At 43.7% G+C, this 26,344-nt stretch overlaps 1 protein-coding gene across 2 annotated transcripts in view; it reads right to left on the bottom strand.

The window, feature by feature from the left end:
- The window catches only part of LOC143213454 (uncharacterized), a 109,317-nt gene extending 88,994 nt beyond the window's left edge, over positions 1-20,323 (bottom strand). Inside the window, exons 1-2 of one of the 2 annotated variants that reach the window (XM_076433326.1) lie at positions 19,586-20,323; positions 929-987 (exon numbers count right to left, since the gene is read on the bottom strand). The gene's annotated coding sequence lies outside the window, so the exon portion shown is untranslated. Of the gene's footprint in view, positions 1-928; positions 988-13,251; positions 14,458-19,585 lie in introns of those variants that run through there. The other variant, XM_076433327.1, reaches the window with a different exon arrangement.
- Between the last annotated feature and the right edge of the window lie 6,021 nt (positions 20,324-26,344).

Here is a 26,344-nt window from a genome sequence, read left to right on the forward strand (position 1 = left end):
GAGAGAGAGAGAGAGACTCGCGGGTGCGGGCGAGGAACATGGGCCGACAGGGGGTGGGCAAAGAGGGGCGAGAAGGGGTTTGCCAGAGGAAAAGGGAGAAAAAGGGAGACGGACCACGCGCCTCCGCTTCGAAGAAGAGAGAGACGGTGCCCCGCAAAAGAAGAGCCCACGAGCCAGAGAAGGGGAGAGCATAACGATATGAAATGCATTTTAAATTCTAAGCATTCGCTCGCGTCATGGAAAGACCTCGGCTCTTTGCTCGCATAATCCTGCCGGTGATGTACAAAAGTCAAAAAAGAACGGCGGAGAGCCGGGGAAGAATTAAAGTGCACTGGTCGAATCAGACCTTTGCCAGGGAGCCAGAGGAACGGGGGGCAAGGAACTTGCGGACAGCGCTCACGTTTCATCTTTCTTGGATCGATCAAGATCATCGTCTGACATGGTCTAGCTTATCGAAGAAAACTGTGTTTCTTCTTAATGGTTCGTAGTTTTCTTAACCGTTTCTTAATTCACAGCACCCTTTTTAAATTCTTTGTCGAACTATTTCTGTGGTACACACCATCATCAAATCTTCCAAGTGCAGTGGTACATTTTTGAACATTGAAAATATTTTTCTTAGCAAACTAGTTCATTAAATTTTAATAGACTGATCTCATACACTAATTTTAACTGCTCCACGAGTGTTATTGAAAAATATGTTCAAATGCACAAACTGCCAATGGAACACGAGTATTAACATTTTACATTTATACCTACAACGAAAAGGAGACACACCTTGATATTGTTATTAGTAAAAAAATATTCATTAAAATTTCAATTTGAATCTTCATCTTTTCCTTTACCAATGCATACACACATTTGATCAATAATCAAGGTGCGCGTCCATAGACAACAAACAATTCTACACAACAATTGATCTTCGACTTACCTTTTGTGTCCCGTTATTTGCGCACCGACCGACTGTCAGCTATGGCGTCATTCGTTAATCTACAAAACAGAGGAAACCGTTTAGAAAAACACGCCTAGTCTTTCCGGTATAATTTCGCAACGGCATGCTCTATTTCCGCGGTGCGATTCGAAATCCGCACAACAAAGTCAAGAGCATCCGCGCCGGTATTCATAATAATTCCGATTTTATCATCAGCGCATAAATCAAATTTAACCGGTCGTTCATGGTAATTTTAATCAATTTCAAGTAATTTCTATTAAATCGAGCCGCTTTCGTCACCGGTCATTGTGCTGTCCGTATAGTATACATATAGTACCGCGTATCCTTCACCGGAATCTGCAAATATTTGCGTAACATTATAACAAACGGCCGGTCGATCGGCGTCCATTCACCCGATAAAATCGTACCGATCGCCTCGGAACGATACCTAATTAAAACACCACTTAAAATTTTCAGATCTTCAATTTTTTGATCAGCCATCCGACGAGATCACATCTAATTAGTAGCCACCCCGAAGAAAATGATTCTCCATTTAAAATCCCCTTAAAACGCGATTTTAAATTTTCTTCGATCGACGATTACAGCGAGATCGTGTCTGACTGTCGCGACACTTAAACCGGAAGCAGAAGGAGCAAAACGAGTAGTTTTTTTCCTTCCGTTTCTTTTAAAGAGACCGTCTCACGTGCGCTGGCGACACAATGGCGAAGCAAGGTGGGGTCGGACTCTGTACGAGCTCGGTAGGTGCACGTCGATTCAGAAAAGAGAGAGAGAGAGGAACAGAGAGAAATCCTTTTCATTCGAGGAAAAGAAAGCGGGCGCGAGATTCGCGCTTCATTCATGGCCAAGTCTATGGAGCGAAAAGAGAGACTTATCCTTCGAAAAATGTAATTAGCATGTCTTCGCACAACGGGCCAGACAATCGTGTTCTTTAATTAGTATACGTCTCCGTGTGGCACGGCAGCGGCTGCGTTTCTTTCCGCCACTACCTACCCCCGATCCTGCTGTGTCTCTTAGCCACCCCCGCGTGTAGACAACAAACACATCCACGCACTAGAACCCGCGCCAACCCCGATAGCGAAATCCACCAACGAACCGTCCACGCATGTGTATGTTGACGGATCGCACGTTACCGCACACCGCACGAGTGTCAATACGTGCACGGCATGCGTGCGGACGCGTTGCACTTATTGTTAGCCTGTGATACGGAAACGATCTTTACTGCCCTGTCGGGAGACTTTAAAGTGAAGCATTCTTAATAAATTAACTCGTGAGTAAACCGTGGATTTCATGCGATTATGATAAAACTGAGTAGCCGTAATTTGAAACAATTAAATAAATAATTTTATGAAAATGTTTGAAAAGAAAAAATGTTTTTTTTTGACATTTTCCATCTAGTACTCTTTAGAAAAGATTTTTAAAAATTTGGATCAAACTATGTGCTTTCTTGATAAAACGTAGGCAGATTCGAAATAGCATGTAAATTGTGTTCGATTTGATTGCAACACCCGTTTTATTGCGCTATGCAGAGTAAAATATTTGATAAACGCACTCTGTTCTGAAGTCCAGCTGTAACAAACGACGCTAGGACAGTTTGTATCAATAAATTTGGAATGCTACCGCGAATGCTAAATTAAACTATTTTTATTGGTCAGTGTCAACCGTGACACCTCTTCTTTCACCGGTATGTGATTTTTTGATGCTGCTTTCAGGAAAAAATTGCATGTGTTTTTCAAATTTATTGCGAATAGAAATGTTAACTATATCAAATTTATATTCATTCAGTGGTCTATCTATTGTAGTCTGGTGTAACCGAACAAGATTTTCATTCTATCAAGTTGTAAAGAATTAATCACTTTGAACGCAAATCCATAATCGTAACAGAGCCATTTTTAGAAATATATTTAACTGTATTAATATTGCAAAGTACCTATACATTTAATTTTAGAAAATCGATTCGCGTCAGCGAAGCTATAATCCTCAGGTGAACGCTAGACAAGTAGACCAGCAGCATCTCGTTTAATAATAAATCCAATAATACTGCAGGTATCCAAAATTAATTTTACCGACGATAATCAACTACCCATCCCACAAACGCGATGACCCTCGTATCTCGCGTCACACGTAGCCTAATAACGTGCCTTCTTACACTAACGCGTTCTAATTAAAACGCAAGGCTTGACGTAGGTATGTTTATAAGTCGACCGCGTTACTTGATCGTTCGTCTTTTTTCGTTAGGTCGAAGGTCGTTCCGCGATGACACGTGTTCCCACGCCTCGAAGACTGCACTTTAGTGACAGAGACAACGGCGAACCCGCTAGAGACGCGTGACGTGGTGTTACTATGACGCATTAACGCGACACGTCGATTCGCAATTACCGTGCGAAAATCCGTTCGCATCCTCGAGACAATTGCAAGGGGTGATGAAGGACACCAATTGCCGTTGAGCCAGAGGCAGAAAGCTGCGCGACTTCCGGGACGGTAATATCTGGCGTTAGATCGTATGCGGCGGGTGCAATCGCGCGTGATAAACAGCATCGTTATCAAAGGAAAACATAGAAGCCTCTCCAGAGACAATTAGAGAGCGAACACGGCCCCGAGAGGTTAGCAAAAAAAAATTTATTCGTTCACCACTCTCGATCTCATCTTCCGCATTTTTCGAGCATCCTCTCATTTTTTTCGTTTAAGCCATCCACTCGCAGTTTCGAATCATTTCTCGACCAAATCAGCCAATTTAATCTATCCACTTCCAATAACCTGCCATTTTCTTGTTAATTCGGCCAATAATTCTTTCGATCTATTATTTCGTAGCATGTTGATCACAAAATGGTACATCGATTTTATCTGCCTTGAGTTATCTGTCTTTGAATTAATAAACACTGTGTGCAGAAAATTGTCTGGATCAAATTATGATTAAAGTGGTGTTCGAAAATTGAAATTTCACCTTTGACCATTCGTAAAATCATTAAATCATTGAGGTTGTCTGTCCGTATTTTTTTTATCGGAATTACCTCACGATTTCTCGCGTTGCAAAGGCAGTGGTTAAAGAATTGATGCAATGCTACAAAGTAATTCAGCAGTTGCCAAACATAATTTCCCTGCTGATAATTCCACACACACTCCACCTTTTCTCAATTTGTCGCGGCGTAATGCGATCAACTTTTTTCTCAGACGCGTGAATAGTTTAGCCAGCATATTTTTGCGGCATCTATTAAAAGATCTCGAGTGCTAATATTGTGGACCATCGATTGACTATATCCTGTGGATATAGTCAACCCAGACCTTTATAGCTTCGTTCGTTAACTTCCCTATAGAATTCCTTTCGACAGTTGAAATTTAGCGCGTGGCCTGCAATCATTTTGCAATAATAAAACCTGGAAAAATTGCTCTTGAGAAAATGGCAGAAATAAATTTAGTGGTGCACTGATATTAATATTTCTTGTCATTTCTGTCATGTTTGCAAAACAGATTGAAGAGTATCATGCTTTTCGAAAAGGCTATTTTGAATGGACCATTTTGATGTAAATGGCACTTCTAGGGTTATCTGTTCTAATAACGTGTCGTTTACGGCTAACAATAACATTAGCTGAGGCTTCTTACTTATCTCATAAATATCATTCGGTCCCGATTTCACCATTTTTGAATTGGATTAGAAAATCAAGAGTTTAGAATACGTGTTTCCTTGCATGCAGCAGATGACAAAGGGTTAAAGGGGAAATGATCTGTCGCGAATTACAATGGTCCCATGCTAAATGGAATTGAATTATGGGCCATCTGGTGTCGTTTTTGGCAAAAGAATGCAGATGACCGGAGAATGACTACGCAGCCGGACTCAAAATTGCCGGATCTGGGTCAATGCCGCGATTTAACGGGACCCGAGCCTGTCGGGGTTTGAACGAATATTGAAATTACGGGAACGCAACGAACTTTTGCATAATGAGTTCGCGGGTGGCGGAGGTGGCCGCGATCGCTCGTGTGCATGTTTTCGCGCACACACACGGGCACAGCCACATACACGCGCGCGACGGCCGCATGAATATTTTCATTTGATTGCGTTAATTAAACTGGTTGCCAGCCGATGACCTTTGAAGTTCACCGGCCGCGACATGTGTACACCAATTACCGATATTATTAATTGCAAAGAGTCCCGCCGCGTTCGATCGCGGCTCTCCGTTTCGATGGTTTTTCGCAATCCGCGGAAGGATAATTGAAGAAGCAAGCGAGAATATCCACCTGCAGGCGAAAAAACCGAAGCTCCATCCGCTGGCCACGGGACGAACAATCTAATTTGTTTACTAGAAACTTTTTTCTGTCGTTCGAATTTGCTTGTGACCGAAGGATTGGTTTTTTGATCGATTATATTTCTGCGCGCGTCAGGTCGCGCGAGAGATATCGACTTGACTTCTCTTATTGCATGTGCAGAAATAAACGTCGCCTAGGAGAGTCGCCTGCGGATTGTTGTCAGCGGGATTTTTTTTTCGAAACCTGCGATATATTTAATATTTGCAATTTCAACTATTTTCCGTACCCTTGAAAATAATTTGCAAATGTTAGTAAAATTTCAGTATAACATTTCAGTAAAAATTTCAAATAATTATAAAACGAAATCAACTGTTTGTTCAGAGATACGCATATTCTAGTGCAAAGATTCTTCTATTTTATCAATAATTTTTATAAGTAAAGTCCAATGGAAAGTACAAAATATATAGCTAAATAATTATTCAGGGTATCGTCAGCCGTATAATGTTAGTATCAATTGAAAAACGTTATGTATCTTTTTTATCGCTAAGCTAATGTTCTGTAAAGTGGCGAGCACGGTTATCAGCGACATCTACTGGGCTTTCCATCATTTCATCGTACGCTCTGCTATCTCTGAAAAAATTGCTATTCCTCTCGTTTTAACCATCCTGGCGAAACTATATTCAGCGTCATTGCTTAAATTGTACTCCTATTAAAAATTTCGTAGTTTCCGCGTTAGTTTTTTATTTCGCGAGAATGATTGATCAAATGAGATGCAACGCTGATGGAATAATCTGCGAGGATCGCGTGTTGCTAGCAGCGTTCCCGTGGCCGTAGCCGTGAAAATGAAATCGAGACAATAAAAGTGTTGGAGTGCAAAGGGCAGCTCCCCTTGTTTTTGAAAGATTTGAGGCTATGTGGTAAACTTTTACGACCCTCCGCGAAGGAGGCCGCGCGCCGCTCCTAAGCTCGTTGAAACAAATGTAGCCGAATGCCGGCCTATTTGCATACTCATTGTGCCGTAAGAGCTTCGCCCTAACGTCGCTGGTTGGCTGGTCGCATGGAGAAACAGGAAACGGTGGTGTGGGTACACCGAAAGCAACGGCGAAAATTGGGTGTAAGCTGCGAACGGCGAGAAAATCCCGCGACGAAAGAATTTATCATCGGAACCTCTTGCCTCGGGAACACGAAAACCGCATCCCGAAATCCATCGAAAATTATTCCACACCCGCCAAAATATTGAATTTCCGATATTATATTTAGAAGAAAAATGATTTCATTGTTCACCCGAAACCGGAAAAAAGGCAAGCGAAACCATAGAAATTCTTACACAATTTTTGTACATCGATGTTACGCGATCGGCTCTACTGTTTCCCCCGGACCTGATTGATAAAACATTGAAAGGATTCACCGCGGCGGGTATACTGTTTCCCTTTTTTTATGATTTGGCACGACATTCTGAAACAGTTTGCACGCCTCGGTTCATCCTTCGATCTCCGCGAGCAAAAATGCCTCTTTATCCGCGGAATTTGCAATTATAAAAACAACGCTCGACGGAAACGCTAATATTTTTCGTCAGAGGTGTCGATAACAACATTCCCTGTTTTAGCCGATAATTTATGAATTCTAATTTCTGCCGGTATTGATTTTCCACCGCAAGCTCTCGCACGCTATTCGAACTTTTATTTCGAAAAAAATGTTTTACTTACCATACAGACGAACACAAAGAATAATGACGGAATAATTGTAGATGCGCGCGGGTGTGCTATTAGAACAATAAACAGGAAAAAATGTATCGCATGAAGCTTTAAAAAGCCTTTCATGTAAATTGCTACATTCTGCATGTTCGCCAATTGTTGAATCTGTTGACTGACATTTTTAGGAGACAGTCTCTAGAATGAAATGTTTGAAAATTTTAGAATGCGTTTTTTATTGACTGGGAAATATTTTCTTAGTGGCGAGTGTTAGTTGAATTGACAGAAATCAGTGTGTAAGGAACAAAAGCTGTCTTCCTCGAGTCTGGCTGATTCGTATGCTACCTAGCTCGCGACTTCTTTATGTCCCAGGAGATTAGGCTCGACGATCATGCCCCGGCGAAACTTTCAGCTCGCGTCGCGCAGTGTTTACTACGACGATGACGAGGATACGTTAAGATACGTCACGGTAGTCCAAAACTTAGCAAATCCTGATAACGGCCGCCATTTGGGAATGCTTAGCAGTCGTTGTTCCCAACACTTGCCAAGATATAACCGAAATAGCAATTTTGAAAGCTTGCGGCGTGCCGCTGCAGAGCGCCGCGTTTGGAAGCTCGCCTAATCGTTCGATCCTCGCTGTTCATGCCATCGAAGACATAATTTTAATACCAAAAATCGGAGAACTAGGCTCCCAACAAAATTACCTGTCATCGATCTCATACTCTAAAACTCTGTCGGATTCAAAAGAAACTGCAGCAAACTTGAAAAACTTGATATTTACACATGCAAGTTAAATATTCACTTGCAGTAAAATAATAACTATATTGTATTTATAGCAAAAATAGGTAAGCGGAATATAAAATTGTGAAGACATTAGATCTTATTTTCAACTTATTAAAATGTGTGAAAAAGAGGAACATTTCTATTTTGCATAAATATCAGCAATCTATACGTCACTAAAAATTATTGGAGGAAATTAATGCATTACTATTTATTTTTATTTCTTTTTTGTGAAATTCGTGCGCACCTTTCTGTTAGTGTCAATGTAAATTTTACCGGATCTTTGAAGACTGAGCCCCTACAAAATACAAAGTGTCACCAGGAGTTACCTTTCATTTGACACTCCTCGGAACACGGTAGGAATTTAACCGAGACGCACAGCCTCAAGTTTCACCGGCGAAGTGAACGAGAACTTTGAGAAACACGTCGCGTCCCATGGGATTTGGAATCCTGAGATTTCATTAAGCGATGTATTCTATTATACTCGTCCGCTTTTAAACCACCAATGCCGCTGAAAAACTTCTGCTACTTCGCCGAACAGAGATTTGACGTGATCCCCTTCGCAAATGAGTTGGAATTAATTAAGAACCGAAACAGAATCGGAGAAGTAAGACAGCAATGGGAACGGGGAGGTTAATTTCGAACGAGTTACACCTCGTTTCGGAAAGATATAAGTTGAGTCTCCTCTAGCTTAAGCTTTGCAAATAAATGTTCTTTTTACAGTAAAACAAATTAAGTCCTATTTCTTTTACGAATGCTTCTGACAAATTAAATTGTTTGTTCATTTCCGAGATATTCTATTTTTGCAGCAAATACTTGATTTTTAATTTGCTATAGCGAGGAACGTACACCATTTTTAAAATTGTGAGTTTGATCAATGTTTGCGATGACTGAAAGAAGTTGGCAATGCTAAAGATAGAATTTGTTGAACAATTTCTTGGAACCAAATTATTTTTAATAAACCTTGGAATTTCAAAGCTTTTACAAGAATGAATACCTTAGACAAGCAACTTGTGAATCTTCATTATACCTGCACGGGACGAAGTCTTTTGCGAAGCAACAAGTAACGAGGAATAAAAACGGATTATTTGCGATGGAGAATACAGCGTTTCAAAGCGGGACAGCAACCATTAAGCGTTGTAATCGTCATATTTCTGTTCAAGAAAGGACCGTTCTATAATACTCCGCGGAACTAAGACCGGAACAGCGTTCTTTATCACGATTGCTGGAAAGTTCAGTTCAGAATTAAATACATCAAAGACCGTGTCGGAGAAAACATCGTTCACGAAGGGTCGTTTTTGTACGACGATGTTTAACTACTCCCTGGCCGGTTAGGTTTTCAGTCTTGATTAACTGACTGAATAATGGATTGTTTAAGAAAAGTAGAGAAGCAATACTTCCAATCACAAGACGATTTATATTCATAAAATTCAATAAAAAATACTCACCCGAGAGTACGAGAGAACGAGAGGAAAATACAAAATGTGGTATCACTTCGAATACGAAGTTACATCCTTTCTTCGAATTGCCTGTCACGAAATTTCGAAAACCTGTCATTCAATTTATTTTAAACTTGGCTAAAAAATTCAGCAGATGTCGGAGGTATTTCAGCCCGAATCATTAATAAATCGATGTTCCCACTTGGGTCAATTTAAATCGAAATTTTGAAAATTTAATTTAATATTAAAAATTTAACTTTTGCACGGATATGTATATTCTATAAGATTCCTCCGTTAAACTGTCACAATTTTTCGATCCCTAAAAGTATGAGAAAATTGATTGAACTCTGAAAATTGATGACTAAGTCCACAAAGCTAAAAATTGACTTGTTAGTTCCGTTTAAAAAAATTCGTAAAAACAATTTTTCGAAGAAGTTGACTCTTCGATCCCTTCCCGAAGATTTCTTTGTCGAAGCCGAGCCGTCTGCGGTTAATAACCCCACGAAGCAGACGCCGCGGCGAGGAGCCCGTTCTTTGTGAAAAAGAGAAACGTAGTAGCCCATTCTCTCGTTGATAGTGCGTACATCGATTTGATAAAAGTCAGTCTGCCTTTCGCCCGGGAACAAATATTGGAAGTAGTGCCCGGCCGATAAGCGTGAAACTCGAAATCCGAATCTGTCGTAGATTATGCCGGGTTCACCGTTGTTTACGCGCGCGTCTGCGTGGATATATGTTGGTGTGTATATGTGTATGCATGAACACACACACACAATGCTGGGGATCGGTCTGCTTTACGAGGCAGATGTTGATAACGCGCGACAGACAGCGACAGAGACGGGGACAGTGACAGCTGGCCCGTATTGTTCGACACGTTCGCTGATTATAGGTCAAAGGTCCCTTACGAGTCGGAAGAATTATCGAAGAAGGGCTCGACAGTTATTCCCTAAGCTCAGAAGGGTGCAGAGCTCTCCCACGATTAATCCCGACTCCTTGCATCATGCGAGGTCGTCAATCGTCCAAGTTGAAGACGTTTCGCTGAGGCAAATTTATATCTTTCTAGACACTGTATCTAGAAGCTCTGAAAGCATTCTTTGAGCATGATTTAATAAAAAAATAATGACAAACTGATTGACACTTAACGATTCGATTTATCAGCAGAACTTCCGAAGTTGGCTGAAGTGCTTGTGATCGACCCTACAATTTTAGTTTTGTACTTAAGTCTATAGAACAGTGAGCTAAGTGAGCAATTAAAAAATTATTATATAAACGTTGATCATACAAAAACTGATCCAGTTAGTCGGCCGAATTCTGTTGGCTTGAAGTGTAATAACTGAGGTTAATAATAATTAATAATTAAAGGTAAAATTTTTATTTTGTATATCTATGGAACAATGAGCAATTAGAAAATTGTTGTATATAATTGAACATCCAGATTGATCACACAAGTACTGATCAAATTTGCGATTTGTGGAGCAGAACTTTACGTCAAAGTTTTTTTAATAATGATTGAGGGTTCGAGTAGGGAAGTATAGACCTATCAGTGAGTAATTTACTCGAAGCTCCGTCTACAGGATTGTATCGCCGATCAATTGAGCCTGTCAAAATACAAGGTGTTCTTCGGGATAATTGAAAGTCGAGACGGTCCGGAGAATAATTGAAAGCTGAAAAACGTCTCTCGTTTGCGGTGAATAAACTAACCTGGGGACAATATAGTCAGACAGTCGACGCTCTGCGAACGGGGACTGAACTATCGATCACAACAAATAATGTAATTCTCTGTAGCGGAACTTTAATGTCGTCGTGAACGCAATTCGCTACTGGCGCCGATCTGGCTCGACTTGACAGACTCCTGATGTCTGACCCGGCACGTCTGATACTACTAAGACGGTGACGGTGCTGTAAAGTGTCCGGTCTGATGGACAGGACTGAACCTGTCATTCTCATTTAAAATCTGTTGTACTAACACTCCTCACTAGAAATATCAGCCAAATCAGAAAGACTCATTTCAGATTTTTAATTCTAAAATTATTGAAGTTGTCGATTCGCTTTTGTAAAGAATCACTCGAAAGACACTTTATTGTCTGTACGTATGTACACAACATTTACTTTATTCGATTTTACACACAAACATTGTGTAAAATTGTGTTTTTGTAATTTTTATAAAAAAAATTAAATTTCAGTCGTCTTAGATCTTATTTGATACGAAACATTCAAAGTAATTTGGCACGTTTAGTAAACCAGATGAAACTTTGCTTGGAACAAATAAACTACGAATTTTATGCACTTGTAATACAAAACACGGCGCAGGATTTTCACTAAAATTTAAAATAGTTAACTACGACACCGTAGACCGCGATAAAGGAAATAGATGTCCGTCAGGAACAGTTTTTTCAGTTGACAGAAATTTAGCATAACAATCCGTAGCAATAAATACCACGGCATTATCATTCGTTTAAAAAGGTTCATGGGGTGCCACAGTCACCCCATTGAGCCGGCAGAGGATCAACTGCGGGTTTTGGATTTCACTGACCATATCTCGCATATAATTTCTCGGTATTTCGACCGATGTGACTCAGAACCGCGATGATTTTCATTTAAAATTGCATTTGTTGTGTTTAATCTGAATTTCTGATTTCACTGATTTTTCGAAGATAATTTCCCGGCGTTGCCATTCGAATTGCACTCGGTTAATTCAAGAGCGAACCATGATTTAACGACGATGCGAGCGTTTTGTATTGACAATTCGATGAGGAATCTGTCGAGTGAATGATCTTTCGAAGGAGCTCACTGCGCGACGGACGAAATGACGACCGGACCGTATCGAAGACACTGTTGTTGAATATTCGCGAAATACTACACGAAATTATGCGAATAACTCCTTGCTTAGTAGACGACGAAGCTGGATTAAAATGATTATCGTCACGAGTTTATCTATTGTACCCGGTGCCGCGTGAACTTGCTCATTCCCGTGATTATGAATCGTTACTGCCACAGGTTCCTTGTTATATGCACCAAGTCACAGAATTTTTCTGGTTCGACACGGGTCACTCCTGTGAATCACTGATCAGACAAAAAAAAAGCGATAACATATAAATGGTAAGACAAGGATGCAAAATATCGTAATCGTACAAGTTCATTTGCAAGTTCTCTTAAACTTCTTTTTCTAAAAAATGAAAAAGCTCACGACAGTCTATTCGCAATCGTTTGTTCAACGAAATATAGATGCTTGTACGACTACCATGTGATAAGGAGGTAACAAAGGATAATGATAAGAAAATAAATAAATGAGAACACAACACAGAAAGCATAAATTATATTTCGCAATAAGAATTTGATGGGAACGAAAGTGAAACACCGATAGAGCGTACACCGTATAAACCGCTCATTGACGATCGCGATGAATAATGGAGGGATCAATTAAATCTCAATTAAACACCAGCCGAATAATACGGGTCCGTTGCTCTTTTCAGGACGGTCCAACAAGTAAGCGTGTATTTTTTCCCCCCTCTGTGTCGGCGGACGCGAACGCGTTCATTCAGCATCCGGGAAAACAGCACGCAATCACTCCCGAATAACCGGTTCGAAAGGCAGCTCCATTAAAATTACAATTCACAGTTATCGGGGGGAACGACACGCGACTTAAACGGCCGAACGCTTTCGCCGGTGAATCTTTGCTAGATCGGGAGATTCGGAGGCGGATCGCGAAGAAATAAAAATAAAAATAAAAAAAAAAGCAAACTCGGCGATACAGACGGGTCCATTTCGTCGCACACTGAAATTCATGGCTAGGCGCGAGACGAATTCGTCCCGGAGGTAGTTAATCCCGTCGCACTTAACAGCTAGGCGATAAAAAACGAGAGCCATTCCCGATAGAATGTCCCATCGAAGATTTAGCTGCTCGTTAAAATTCGAACTAACATCAGGTTCGACAAACTAGACAAACTAGACAAACTACACGAACGAGTGGAACGAGATGAGCGAGTACCGCCGAGTTTTCTAAGGGTGTCTAAGAGACATCACTCGCAAGGGCCAACTCCCAGTCAACTCGGAAGTACACTGAGACCCGTAAGTCCAAGAATATCGGATGCTACGATCGAGGACATCACTGAAATCCGGCGAACACATGTCAACGGACCGTGTCACGGTGGATTACCTTATTCTCTCGGCAGCGGCACGTTATCCGGCTGATAAAACTGCACGTGTTACACTGACTCACGACGTCGAGTTACCGCGGGCTTAGTTGCTAAACAGTCGAGTGGCACGAAAGAGGAAGTTACGTAGGAACACAGAACAACAGTCTTTGTCGAAGGTCGACGAAGCACTAGACAGGCGTGACGAGGCGGAGGGACCCGCTACCTTTAGCCTCGGTAGGTAGCAGCCTCGCAATGTCTTTGCACACTGTACCCGATATCTCCACAGTACCGTTCCGTCATCTTAGCTTCATGTTCGAATCCCGGGATCGGTATCGTTCGTTCACACAAAAAACCGAAAACCATCAACCGAAAGGAAAACGTCACGACCGCTAAATGATCCACGATCGTCTGTTCGTCATGATCGACTGGATACGTCGACGTAGACGATGATCACGAGATGCAACGATATAATATTAACACACAAGACGTAGTAGCCTCTCCGGTCTGTTTAGGGTTCACGCGTCCACCACTAACAAGTATCACCGGGCTTCTGCGATCATCCGAAGGAACCACCGACCGGTTCGGTGCGTCGCTGTCTCACCTCCACGCACCTCTATCCTGAAAGCCCTCGTATGCACCAACTTCACGCACGCGTTTTCGCACGACGTTTGCTCCTTCGTGTCCTTAGGTCGCGCGTATATAAGAACGCCGGTGACTGCGTGTATGGTTCGCGGTGATACGCGTCGGTGTGCGCATGCATTTATCACCAGTGCCCGCGTGTCACAGTAGCAGCAGAAGCAGTAGCAGCAGCACGACCGTGTGCCGGATCAACGTGATGCGGATCGAGCTGGATGATTTGGCGGTTACGCGCGCGCGTCTGTGTGCGTCCGAGTGTGCGAGTGTTGTCCGGTGGTTCCACGGGATATGGTTATATATACATATGCGATCGGTGGTATAGTTGTAGTAGTAGTCGTAGTCGGAGTGGTAGTAGCGCGCGCGTCCGTGTTTACGTGTGTCCGCGGTGTGCATGTGTCGTCGCGGTGTGCATGTAGTAGTAGTTGGTATGGTTGGGTCAATGTATCCGCGTGCATGTATGTACGCGTTACGGTGTAGGTGCGAGCGACGCGGTAGCGCGCGCGCGCCGCCTCTACACACGGTAGTTATGTTACAAGGTGTACGCGTCTTAAGTGATTTCGGCCTGGCTGGTCAGCCCGGCAGCTCCGTATGATGAGGCCGCCGCTTTGCTACTGACAGACCTAAAGACCACCCTAACCCTGCAGTCGGGGACGAGGGGTTCCCCACCCCCGTCGTCAGCGGGCGAGAGAGAGACCACCCCTCCGCCGCCAGGGACTGGGGCGAATAAGCAACCCTTAGCAGCCGATGCCACCTCCACGGTGGCGGCGCAAACGCACTCCTGCCTCCGAGGGTAGTCTTATCCCCACCAATTCTTCCGTAGGAGCGATACTGTCACCCCCACCCACCCCCAGACCGGTCCAGCACTACCACCACCAGGAAACTCTCTCGCTATACCCCGCGATGCACGCCGATCCCGACACTGCCGCCACCGACGCCGCCGACGTCGACGCCGACGCCGACGCCACCGCCGCCGCCGCCTGTCGTTCCTATACCCCTCCAGTCCGACTCCAACGTCGGGAAGAGAGAACCCCTTCCAGACCAACCGAGAATCCCCTTCTTCTCCATCTCCCACGCTGCTTCTAGCCGGAGAGTCGTCTTAAGATAAAAACACGGACGATCGGGTTTTGCAGTTAACCCACTCACCCTCGCCTCCTCCTAGCCCCCACCCCCGGACCAGCTAACTTTTCCTTCCACCCCACCCGGCGATCTAGCACTATCCCCTTCTACCTTCGATACAAACCTACCCCTTCCTGCTGCTCGCCTAACCTCTCACTCGTTACGTCTTCCTCTCTTTTCTCGATGGACTAACCCTTACAAGCAACCACGACTAACCCCAACCCCTCTTATCCTTCTACTTTTTCTTGTTCCTTCGATCGTACCCTCTCTTTCTCTCTCTCCTTTCCTTTCTACCTCTCCCCTCCTCTCTCTCTCTCTCTCTCTCTCTCTCTCTCTCTCTCTCTCTCTCTCTCTCTCTCGCTCACTCCACCTCTCTAGGTTTCTCGTTTTTCCATCACGGTCTCTTTCTCGCAGTCTTTTTCTAGATCGACGGGACTTTCGATTCTTTCGTGGGCAACCTTCAATCCTACCGCTTCCCCGCAAACCCCTTTTTTACTTTCTTCGACGACCGATACGTCGCGTGTCGACCTGTTCGACGTTAACGTGTACCCGTTCACCCTCGGAACACACATGTCCCCCACTTAGATCGGGCCGACTCCCACCAAACGAAGGCAACAACGACCTCGTAGATTTGTCATGCGATCGGTATGCATTGTTGCCGGCGCATTCCGCGGCTTTTTTTATTTCGGACCTCTCTGATCGACCTTTGATGCATCCCGAACGTGACACTGTCGCGCCGATGTAACCTGACCGACAAGATCACTTTCACCCCTCCCGGTGCCTCGCGATCGGGCTTAGCTGGACCCCGGGTCAACATGTCTGGAGACATTTTTGGATTATGCATAGCTTAACCAGCTATTGGCGGTTTTGAGAACTCGATGTGGATTTTTTTTCGGGATTTTTATAAATACGCTTCATGCAACGTCGGAAAGATTTATTATCCCTGTGACGAACTTAGCTACCACAAAGCTGTGTACTCACTTAGCTACAACACCTTTTCAGGATTTTTATAAATACGCTTCATGCTACGAAGACTGTCATCTATGTAACACAATTAGCTACAACGGAGATAGCCACTTAGCTACGACAATCTTGTTGTTGGACACGAAGCTAAATATTACTCGACTGTACCGTTTAGGTAACAATGTCATTAAAAAATTGAAAACTTGGCTACCGCGAAGACCATGTTCTACGGAATTATCGGTTAATTTGGTAATTGCCGAAATTCCGCTTTTACTAGTTCCAAATGTTCAATCAAGCTAGCAACAGTTATAGTAGAAACGGTAATTGTGACAACTAGTGACAACAACTAAGTACACAAGAAATTAATATAATTTTCGAAAACTGGTTTTACATAGTTTAAAAGAAACTTGAAGAGTAAATAATTTTTCAAAGTTAAAGAAAAAAAAGTTTGAATATAATCATGCAGTATAAACAAATGTCCAATCATTCGATCACCGTGTCCTGTAAAAAGACACGGAACACTGACCATTCTCAATATTCCATTTTCTACCCCTGCAAGATGTGTTCCACAATTTTTCGCATATTTACCAAATATTTCTAATTTCCTTGTTCGCGTTGCAAAACAGAGTTGCTAATTCAGAGGGAGGCCAAAAATTTGGCTGGAAGTGAATAAATTCAGAGGCAGCACAGCTGCTCGTAATTGGGAATGAAAAGTTTCGAGTAGCCTGGTAATCAGCAATAGCCAGGAAGAGTGTTGTTCCAAGTTCGCAGTGTGTCGCGAAATGAAACGAACGAACCGGGCATTGTAGTAGCCAACACCGCGATGCCGAACATCCTCGCAGATTGCCCGTGACGTGCACAATCAGGAGTAGCCGTCGAAAGGATTTAATACAATCGGGAGTAGCAACGAAATCTTTGAGCGGCGTTCCGCTATTCAGCTTTTCAAAGAGAAGGACATGGGTGGCCAACTACTCGCCCCACTGTGCGCACGAAGATTCAATGCGAGCCGGGCAAAGTCTGCACGCACACGATGACTCAGAACTCTGCTATCTGATCAGTGTCCGATTTGAAAACAATGAAATCTTCCGTTCGAGTTAATCAGTGGCCGACGTCCACCTTTTCAAAGTACCTCTCTCTTCTAAGTTCCCGGCAAACAGGATAAAAATACAAAAATCGATTATTCCGATCGAGAAATACAAGACACCGTCGAAACAAAAAAAAATGATGATACTTGGAATTTCTCGCGAATATCCTTTTATTTTCATAGACCCAACTATGTTGGACTACCGTTCTATCGGTTTACTAGGTTCGGTGAAAATAGGAGAACCGTCGAAGTCAAGAGTTCGATGCAATCGGTGCCGATGCGAAATTTTTATGCCAGTCCACTTTTGTTCGCGATTTTCGAAGCGGCTACCCCACGCATGACCGTGCGACCCCACTCCCGATCGAAACTCATTTATACTTTTACTACCACTCCGGCGACCTGGCCATGGAATTGTTTATGACACGATTCGTTTGATTATTAGCTGTTTATACGCGGTCATCGATCGCGTCGGTGACTGCCACGCGGCATTTCGACAACAGAACGTATCCGAGCCGTGTTCCGGCAGTAACCCTTCCTGCACGACTGCTTACCCGTGCATTTTTCTCGCCCAACCCTTCGAACCGACGAAACTGGTTCTACCGGGTTCACGATTCATGCTGGATATTCATTTTCGGACCCTCGGTTCGACGGGAACGTTCGCTAGCATCAGGGATCCTCATAGCATCGTGCAAGTGCTCGACTTCTACTCGACGGACCTCCCAAGAAGCTTATCTTGTACTATTTTCCTATTTCACCTCGAAAGTACTCAAATATTTGACTAACAAGAAGTCTCAAAATACTTATATCATCAGCTTCAGTTACGCGCAATTTAAATGGTTGAAGTTTATCTCGAACTCGTTAATATCGAACGATTTTTCATTTAACACTTCGCGGTATATGCTAACGATTTAAAAATTCAAAGTAGTCCGATTTCTATAAAATAGAATGTCAGGAGTAATTATTTTCAGATTTTATGGATTTTAGAATTTTACTGAGTTTTTATGTTTGTATTATTCAATTTATATTTTAAAAGATACGTCCGAGGTTAATTTCATGTTAAACGAATTTAATTGAACATTTAGCGAACGTACAGATTTTTAAGAGCAACACTTTTCTCAATTATTTATTGGTCACTATTTGCATTTTTTAGTTTTCCTCAGCACGTGTCTTTCTATTCCGCTGCCGTCGCGTCGGAGGAGAACTTTGAGTGAATCTACTTACGTCTGATAAGAACAGACCGTATCTACTTCGACGGAGAAGTACGAGAACGCGGTTTACTGTCTCTACATCTCCCGGATCATTCACGTTTCAAAATGTCTGAGAAACGTTCATGATTTATTAATCTTTTCTAGGATTTTTCTATTAATCTTTTCTAAAAACAGAGGTCCGAACATGTCGCGGAAGGTTCAAGAAACGTTCACCGTGACAACGATATGATTTACATTCTGTTTCCCTCGGAAGTCATTTTTCATTTTCATAAACCCGGCTATCCCGGCGAGATATCGCGAAAATTTCATTCACATTCGCACAATAAGTCCGCGTTTTGCTCTTGTTAAACCGATTTCATTAACGCGAGCGCGCGGCACATTAACGTTACACATACGGGAATGTTAATAGACGACGAATAAAACATTCGCGTTCGTGTTATTTTAATTAAGCGGCCACGTGACTCCGATATATTTCATTTTACCACCACCTCCGATCGCCTTTCAATTTAATAATCGCGTATTAATCTGTGGCCGTCACTTTATTAACGACTGTTGCTTCGGCCGGTTTTCTTTACACTGATTTTTACGCACACGGGTCGCGTAAGAGTCTCGGAAGTCTGAGCACTTGCCACTTATTTTAATCAGCCTGCGAAACAATTCCATCACGTTCTCGATTTCTCGCGCGTACGTTTGGAGCGATTAGGTTTCGGTTAGATAGTCCACAATTAACACCGTCACCACTGCACACTATCACCGTAAATTGCACCACAACCAAAGACCTGCGACGAGGAGCCTACGACAAGGGAAATGTATCCGTGGGCGACAGACAAGGCACTCGGGCGGAAAGAAACTCGCCTAATCGCCGATGAAATGCTCGTCGCCTGAAAGATGAACCTTTGCCTTTTCCGACCACACAGACAAACAACGAGTCGAAATTCGACAGACAAACATGAGAAACAACATTTTCGAACATTTTGTATTTTAGGAAAAAACATGCTGCTTCCAAATTAATTTTCAATTTACAAAATGAAACACTAAATTCAGAACGATTAACGATATTCTCTACTTGAACAGAATCCGAAGAAATGAGCTCGAGAAAGTAAGCAAAGATCGCCGACATCTGAGACGACAAGGAAGTCGCGAGTCACATTCGTCGCGAGACGGTCAAGGAAGCTCCGTTTCCAGAAGGACACAGAACGAAAAAGCGGAAAATCGTTAGATAAAATAAAAACCGGCGAACGGTCCGTCGAGGACGTTATCCTCGAGAACCGTTAGCCTGATGGAACGAAAGGAGTAAAAATATCCAAGAAACTCAGAAGAAAATCCTCGTGACGGTGGGTGACTCACCTGTGTTCGATTCCACTCGCAGACGATTTCAAGAAGACGTGTGTGAGTCGAACGGTGTTCACAAAAATTAAGTCGGCGCACTCGACGGCGTTGTAAAATCCTCTTCTTGGATTCACGGATCACTGGTAGCCGCCGCGATCGAGATCGTGTTCAGCCGGGAACTGTCACCGTTCTCGGTCTCGGCTGCGATCGAGGCGCGCGCGTTCGAGTGTTTCTAGATAAATACAAATTCGCCGCGAACCACCTTTTTGTGCACGTCTTTGAACCTGGTGTTTGTACAAACTGTCGTGTTCCCTTGACCCTGGACGATCGGCGAAAAAAAAAGGAGAGTGGTCGATGATATGAATCGTCGTCGTGTGTGATGCTTTGGTGTGTCCCCCGGTGGAGTGTGTTCGCGGGGATGGATCTTCTTCTGGAATACAAGTTGTTGCTTGTTGCCCCGCTCCCGGCCCCCGGTTGTTCGCGTTTGGAATACTACGTTGTGGTTATTTTTGTTAGTCGAAAAATTGAGAAATAACAAATCGTCCGTTTCTTCTCTCGGCTCGCGCGCGGCCCCGGTGCCTTTTGTCCGTGGGGCCCGGCTGACGAACGTGGCCGATCAGCGCGCGGGTAGAGAGAGCTTGGGCTTCGTGGCGGAGCGCGAACTTGCGGGCTTGCGGGCGCACTGGCGCACACGGCACACTCGCAGCCGCGTAGGCGGAGAGAGGAGAAGCTCCGACGGATGCTGTAAGCCGAAGGGAGAGAAACACAAGCGCCGGCCACCAGCCGAGCCAAGCCGCCGCGCCGGCCCCTCGCGGCCGCTGCCCCGGACGGTGGCGACGCTCACGTTCGCCGTCGAAAGCTCGTACACTCTGCCTTCGCCTAGCCGGCCAACGAAGCTCCCAATAGGTGCGAGAAGAACGGTCCGACACCACGACAGAGAAAGTGAGACCCGCCGACAGACAGAGACCCGTCGTCCGGCAAGACCACATGCCAGAGAAAGACCGCCCGCCGAATTGATATCGGCCCCACGATTCCTCGCTAGAGCTGATCTCGAGCCACGGTTTTTGAATATGACAAGATCTCGCGATTTTCTTCCGATTTTACGGGCAGATTCTTCCCAGGAATAAGTTTTCGGAGGACGAGGAATCTAGGGGTGCGTCTTGGAAAAGCTTGGTTTAGACTTGAGTAAAATGTTTGTTACCGGATCGTGGATATTTACTAATTTTTAGGCTGGTTTGTAATATTGCGAACAGCAGTTAGGGGTTGTGCTTGGTAAAAGTATAGCACAAGGCTCGTTAACAGCAATAATATGTTGTATGTTTAAACATTTGATACTTGGAACTTCTTTCATAAATTATTACCTTGACCGGAAGTAAGGAATTCTTCATGTACGGATGTATAGTTAGCGACGAAATGTAAACGCTTAACGAAAATGACCCTTGTATCCTATTAATGCCTCAAGGCGTTCGTCGCCAGAAGGGCCAGTTATGGGAATTTCTAAGTCGAACGAGGGTAGCATCTTGCTCCCCTGCAATAAGAGGGTTAGCAGACTCATTCACATTACGATTGCTCCACCACGATAATTTCTTGTCTAAATTTGTTTTCGTCTGGCAAAGTGCATCTTCATCAAACCATTTTGAATCAAAGCGTGTGTCATAAATGAATGTTTAAAATTAGGTCTTCCAATAAATCTAAGCATGAAATCTAGCGTTCGGATTTTTAAATTTTATATACAGGGGTATCTACCCTATACAGGACACGTTACAAATTGTCGTCAAAAGTTGACGAATCGCATGAGAAGCGACCAAGTACAAAAATCGAGGACCCAGTTCCATCGATCACGCGAGATCCGAATCGCAAAAAGAATAAGCGAGGGGCAGGCTCCCAAAGTGGCGCCCGCGTTAGGTTCGTTCAGGGCAGTTGGATGGGGCAACGTAGGATCAGCAGCCGGCACTGAACGAGTCCAGAGGAAGACGATATCAGCGAGGGAGTCGTTCGTGCGACGAGGAGGATCTCGATCGTGGAAGCTCGCAACGGAATCGCCGGTGGTGGGTGAACAGGTTACGCTGGTAGAAGGGGATAAATTGCGAGAGGAAGATGAGGCGGCGGCGGTGTCCGAAAGCGCGACGAGGACGATTGCGAACGACACGAACATCCCCGAACTCGTCCGAGACGCACTCGACTGGCCAGAGCAGCGTTCAGGGCGACGGAGACGGAGCTCGCCGACCGGCAACGAGAGGGTGAAAGACGAAGAGCCGCGCGGTTGGTGTGCATGAAGACGAAGAGAACGATAGAATAGACACCGTAGGAGGGACAGAGAGCCAAGAGACTCGTAAGCTGACCACGCGCTCGTACGGTTCGCGACGTTAGAGAGGGACGGACAGATACGTTCAGGCGGGCACGAGAAGAACAGAGAGCTTTTTTACTTTATCACGTTGCCGACGTGTGTAGGTGGCCACGTCTGTGCGAGCACGTCGAGGTGTAACGGAGGCTTTCGAGGTGATGGTACACGCTGATATTGGCGGGGCTGGACGCACGCGAGGCCTCCAACTAGCGCAGCGGAAATGAGGGAGGCTAAGATGGATTCTAAGAACTCCGATGATGCTTCAACTACCATTTTTATCTCCTCTTAGTCACATCCAGCGAACAGATATCGTCGGACCCTCTATCTATAGCTGCAGCAATACCGAAAAAATTTGCTAGCTTTGTTCGGTTCTGGTAGGGTGTGGGGAGTAGGCAGGAGTTTGAGGGTAAGGGATGTTGGGGTATAGAGATGTTTGATAGTTTCCTGCTAGCTGAACAGAGTCCACGTTATTTCAATGAGAGCGGAGAAGAGAAAGAGCCCAAGCGATTTTGGTCATGCGCGATTTCAGAGAAAAGAGAGGGTAGCTACCCCTTTCGGCACGCGGGACGAGGATGCGCGCAACCCCACCGATGCGCGTCTGTATCGGCTCCGTCTTCGTGGTGGTAGAGACGCCGGCGAGCTGTGTTGGTGTTTGAAAGAAAAATCACCCCCCGTCTGTGGAGTCGTGTCCGCATGTACTAAGGGGCTCCAGGTTGTTTGTGGTGGTGAAAAGGGTTACTGGACAGTGGCGAACTCTTGCTTAGACGGCTGATAGCGGAACTAACGTAGAAACAGTCTCAACCGAAGACTGTTTGCTCGTTCTCGGCGCTATCGTTCAAACGATCCTTGTTTTAGCCCGTTTTTCTCCACCCTACTAAGAGTTGATTCTTCTGGCTTATTGTCCAGTTCAATTACTCGGTAATTTATGAAGTAATGTAAGCACGGTTTAAGAGGAAAAACTAAGGAGATATATGTTTTACATTGTTTATATGGATTAGGTTGTTTTGGCCTGAAAGAGGGTTAACACAAGCAACGTCATAGGGTTGATTGTTCGAAGTCTGAACAAGAATTCATTTCTCTGTGATATAATGTGGGAAATCACTTAGGTCTTTTTATCATTTGTCTCTCCGTACCACGTTCAACCCTTTCCATTCTCGTTCTATCCGTTTCAACCCTTATTTTCCCTTTCCGAATTAACTCCCGGTTCACTCTAAAATCGATGGAGCCGCAAAAAATTCTCGATCAACGGTTTGCATTTTTATTTTTGTATATTTTAAGCTCGATTATCGCTGTTTCGTTTAATATAGACTACGGTTGGTATCCTTTATTTTTATATGTAAATTTTTCTATGGCGAGCCAGCCGGGCAGAACTAGCACCTTCTACCAGCAGAACTTCTGCATTAGTTCCTAATTGGTTCACTGAAATATTAAGTTTTTTTTTCTCTTATTCCTGGTACTTGCTGCTTTTTAAAGGAATTGGTAAACTCCCTTACGACTTGACAAAATTGAATTTATTTTTCAATCTACATAATAGATGTGCATCTGCTACATCCTTTGCTAATATCCATTTCCAATACGAAATTTCAGACCTGTTTATTAACTTCCCGATTTTATAGGGAAGTTATTGTAATTAATTATGTAATGGCTCTGATGTCTCTAGTGTTTCCAACGTATATGTGAATTTGTATGTGACATTATGTTGAAGAATTAACATTTAAAATATTGGACATATGAGGAAGCTTGTATGAGGAAGGTTTTGGTATACTGTATTTGTTCTTTTTTTCAAACATCCAACAAAATGATAAAATTGTACTGCCATTAATTAGTAATTACTAGACGGCGGATTTTATGCATTTATGACAGAAATGGGTAAGCACAATTTAAAGCAGTGAACATATTAAAAAGATTGAAAGACATCAACGTATTAGTTTCAGCTTGATCAGATAATTAAAAGAAGAAAGAAATTTTTATTTCACTCCTGTGTCTTGCAATCAGTGCAAACATTTTTTATTTTGCACAAAGATTCTTCTGCTACCAATGATCAATTTTCTTCTTGAACTTTCATTCCATATGTCGACTAAAAACTTCAAATTAGTCGTAAACAGCAAATTACCCACAAATGTATTCTAATATCCAGCGTACCAACGAACACTACCAGTTCGAGAAAAAAAAATGTCAGATTCAGCACGACAGTGCGATCATGCTACGAGGCCGCGTCGGTTGTCTGTAAAGCGCACGTGATTTTTGCATATGAAAGATGAAAAAAGGGACAAGCCGATGTAACCATCAGCTCAATTGGCAAAAGTTTCCTTTTATTGACAGAATCACGGGGGTTGGTGGGGCGCCGCGAGTCAGGCTGGTTGGAAAATAGTAGAACGGAACTGACATTGCCAGGAGTGTGCCGGCTTCTTTTTTTTCGCCTTTTTCGAACTACGATCGCAGTGTTTACATGTAGCAACGGGGTTGTTGGTGGTTCCTTGGCACGGCGAAGTACAGGCCGGGTTGCAACCCCTTGCGCCCCTGTCCGGTCGCAGCTGCGCACGATACCCGATCAGTGGCCGGTATTTTTATTCGCAGATTTTAAGGTCACTTGTTGCTTGTTTAGTTATGTCGGCGTACACACGTTCGGGGCCAACACACGCTCGCGCACACAATCGAGAGCCGGGGAGCCAGCCACTGTATGTGCATGTGGGTGAGGATAGGATCGTGTGTGTGCGTGCGACCGTGTGTGGACGCATCCGTTCGACGTATCGCAATACACGTGGACAAAGCGGTGCCGGGTTGTGTGGGAGGCGTTTCCGTGTGATCGCGCGTTGTATACGTGCCATCGGACCGATAGGTGGACGTCCTGTCGATTTCATTTCCCCCCACCAGCGAACTTAAGTACCGAGCTGGAAGGAAAAAGTGGTGGGGAACGGTTCACTATTTTTCCCCGGTTTTTCCCTTCCTTTTGCACGGACCGTCTGGTTTTGCGTTGCGGTTTTTTTGCGCAGCTTTCGCTAGCCGTGCGTTTGTGTCGTTCTATTCTATTCCAACCCGTTCCCTCTCGCTCGAGCTCGTTCTCTCTTTTTGTCTCTCTCTCTCACTCTCTCTCGAGAGAGAGCGTTTGCGATCTCCATGCGAGCATACCTACGTTCAGTCTTCCCCGCTTCTTCTCCTTCGCGGTTTTCATTCATAATATTGTTTTGTTTTCTTGCCGGATATTTACCGTGAAGGAGTAGTCTACTGACGTCACCGCTATTGATTATAGAACAATTTTACCGTCGAACTTGTTATTCGATGCAAGAGCAACTATTGGAAATTGGGAAATTGAGCTGGGTGTCTCTGGTTGTCTTTAGATATCCAGTAATTTTGTAAAAAGGAATCGTACAACGATGTACCCGATCTCGTTCTACAGCTTGAAACCTCTACATTCATCATCCATCGACCATTTTTCTCAAAGATGATTTCACATGATGTAGCAGGTGGGAACTGAAGACAAATTTTTCTCGAAAATGCTGTACATCGGAGCTTCAGCGAAATCATTGGAAAAATTTTTCCTGGCTGAATCTACCACAGATTTTGTAGATTGAAGTTTCCCCTGTACAACAACCTCCTGAAACTTGATGTACGATTTTTTTTGGTCGTTCCATCAAGCTTTGAATAGCAGCAGAATCGCAAACTTTACAATGATGTAAGGTCCACCATGAGGGCTCTACACGACTAAAAACTTGTTCCTCTTTTTCGTTCCACAAAACACCGAAACAAATCGTAAACCAAGTTTCAAGGGGTTGTTGGAAAGGGGAAGCTTCAATCTACAAATCTACGGTAGACTCACTTGTGGAAAATTTTTTTAATGTTTTTAGGAACGTTTCAATTTTGTAGTACTATTCAAATGCTTTCTACAGTCACTGTATATGTGGAGTGGTAATAATAAAATATGGCAATGTCGATCTGACTAGGATGATGTTTTGTCTGAACCTACTGAAACTACTCTTACTCTCTTATGCTAGTGATGCCGTTCTTACTGCCTGATCCTACTGAAACAATTTTTAATAATAATTCGTATCAACGAATGATACCATTCTTAATTTTGCGCGTATGAAAATTCTTATTCAAAGTTTTGTTTGTTTAAAACCTTTATGCTACGACTCGTTTGAAAACTCGTACGATCAGAGGCTTCTTTTCCCGAAATGTAAATATCACCAGGTCCACAGTACTCTCTTGAATTTTCCACGGGCGCAGGAAACACAAACTCCACCGGCTCCGAACAAGAAGCACATTGAAAAATTACTAGTTGATGGTGGAACAAGATACCAGGGCATTTATAAGCTCGTTTATATTAATTAACGTCGTTCTGTTTTTAGTAATACAGGAATGCACGTTGAATGTTGTCTCGTTTTGTTTTTAATCATACATACATAGTATGGAGGGAGTCCCCGTTAATGCACGAA

The sequence above is a fragment of the Lasioglossum baleicum genome, chromosome 11 (genome assembly GCF_051020765.1).
Source record: "Lasioglossum baleicum chromosome 11, iyLasBale1, whole genome shotgun sequence".
Classification (NCBI taxonomy): Eukaryota; Metazoa; Arthropoda; class Insecta; order Hymenoptera; family Halictidae; genus Lasioglossum; species Lasioglossum baleicum.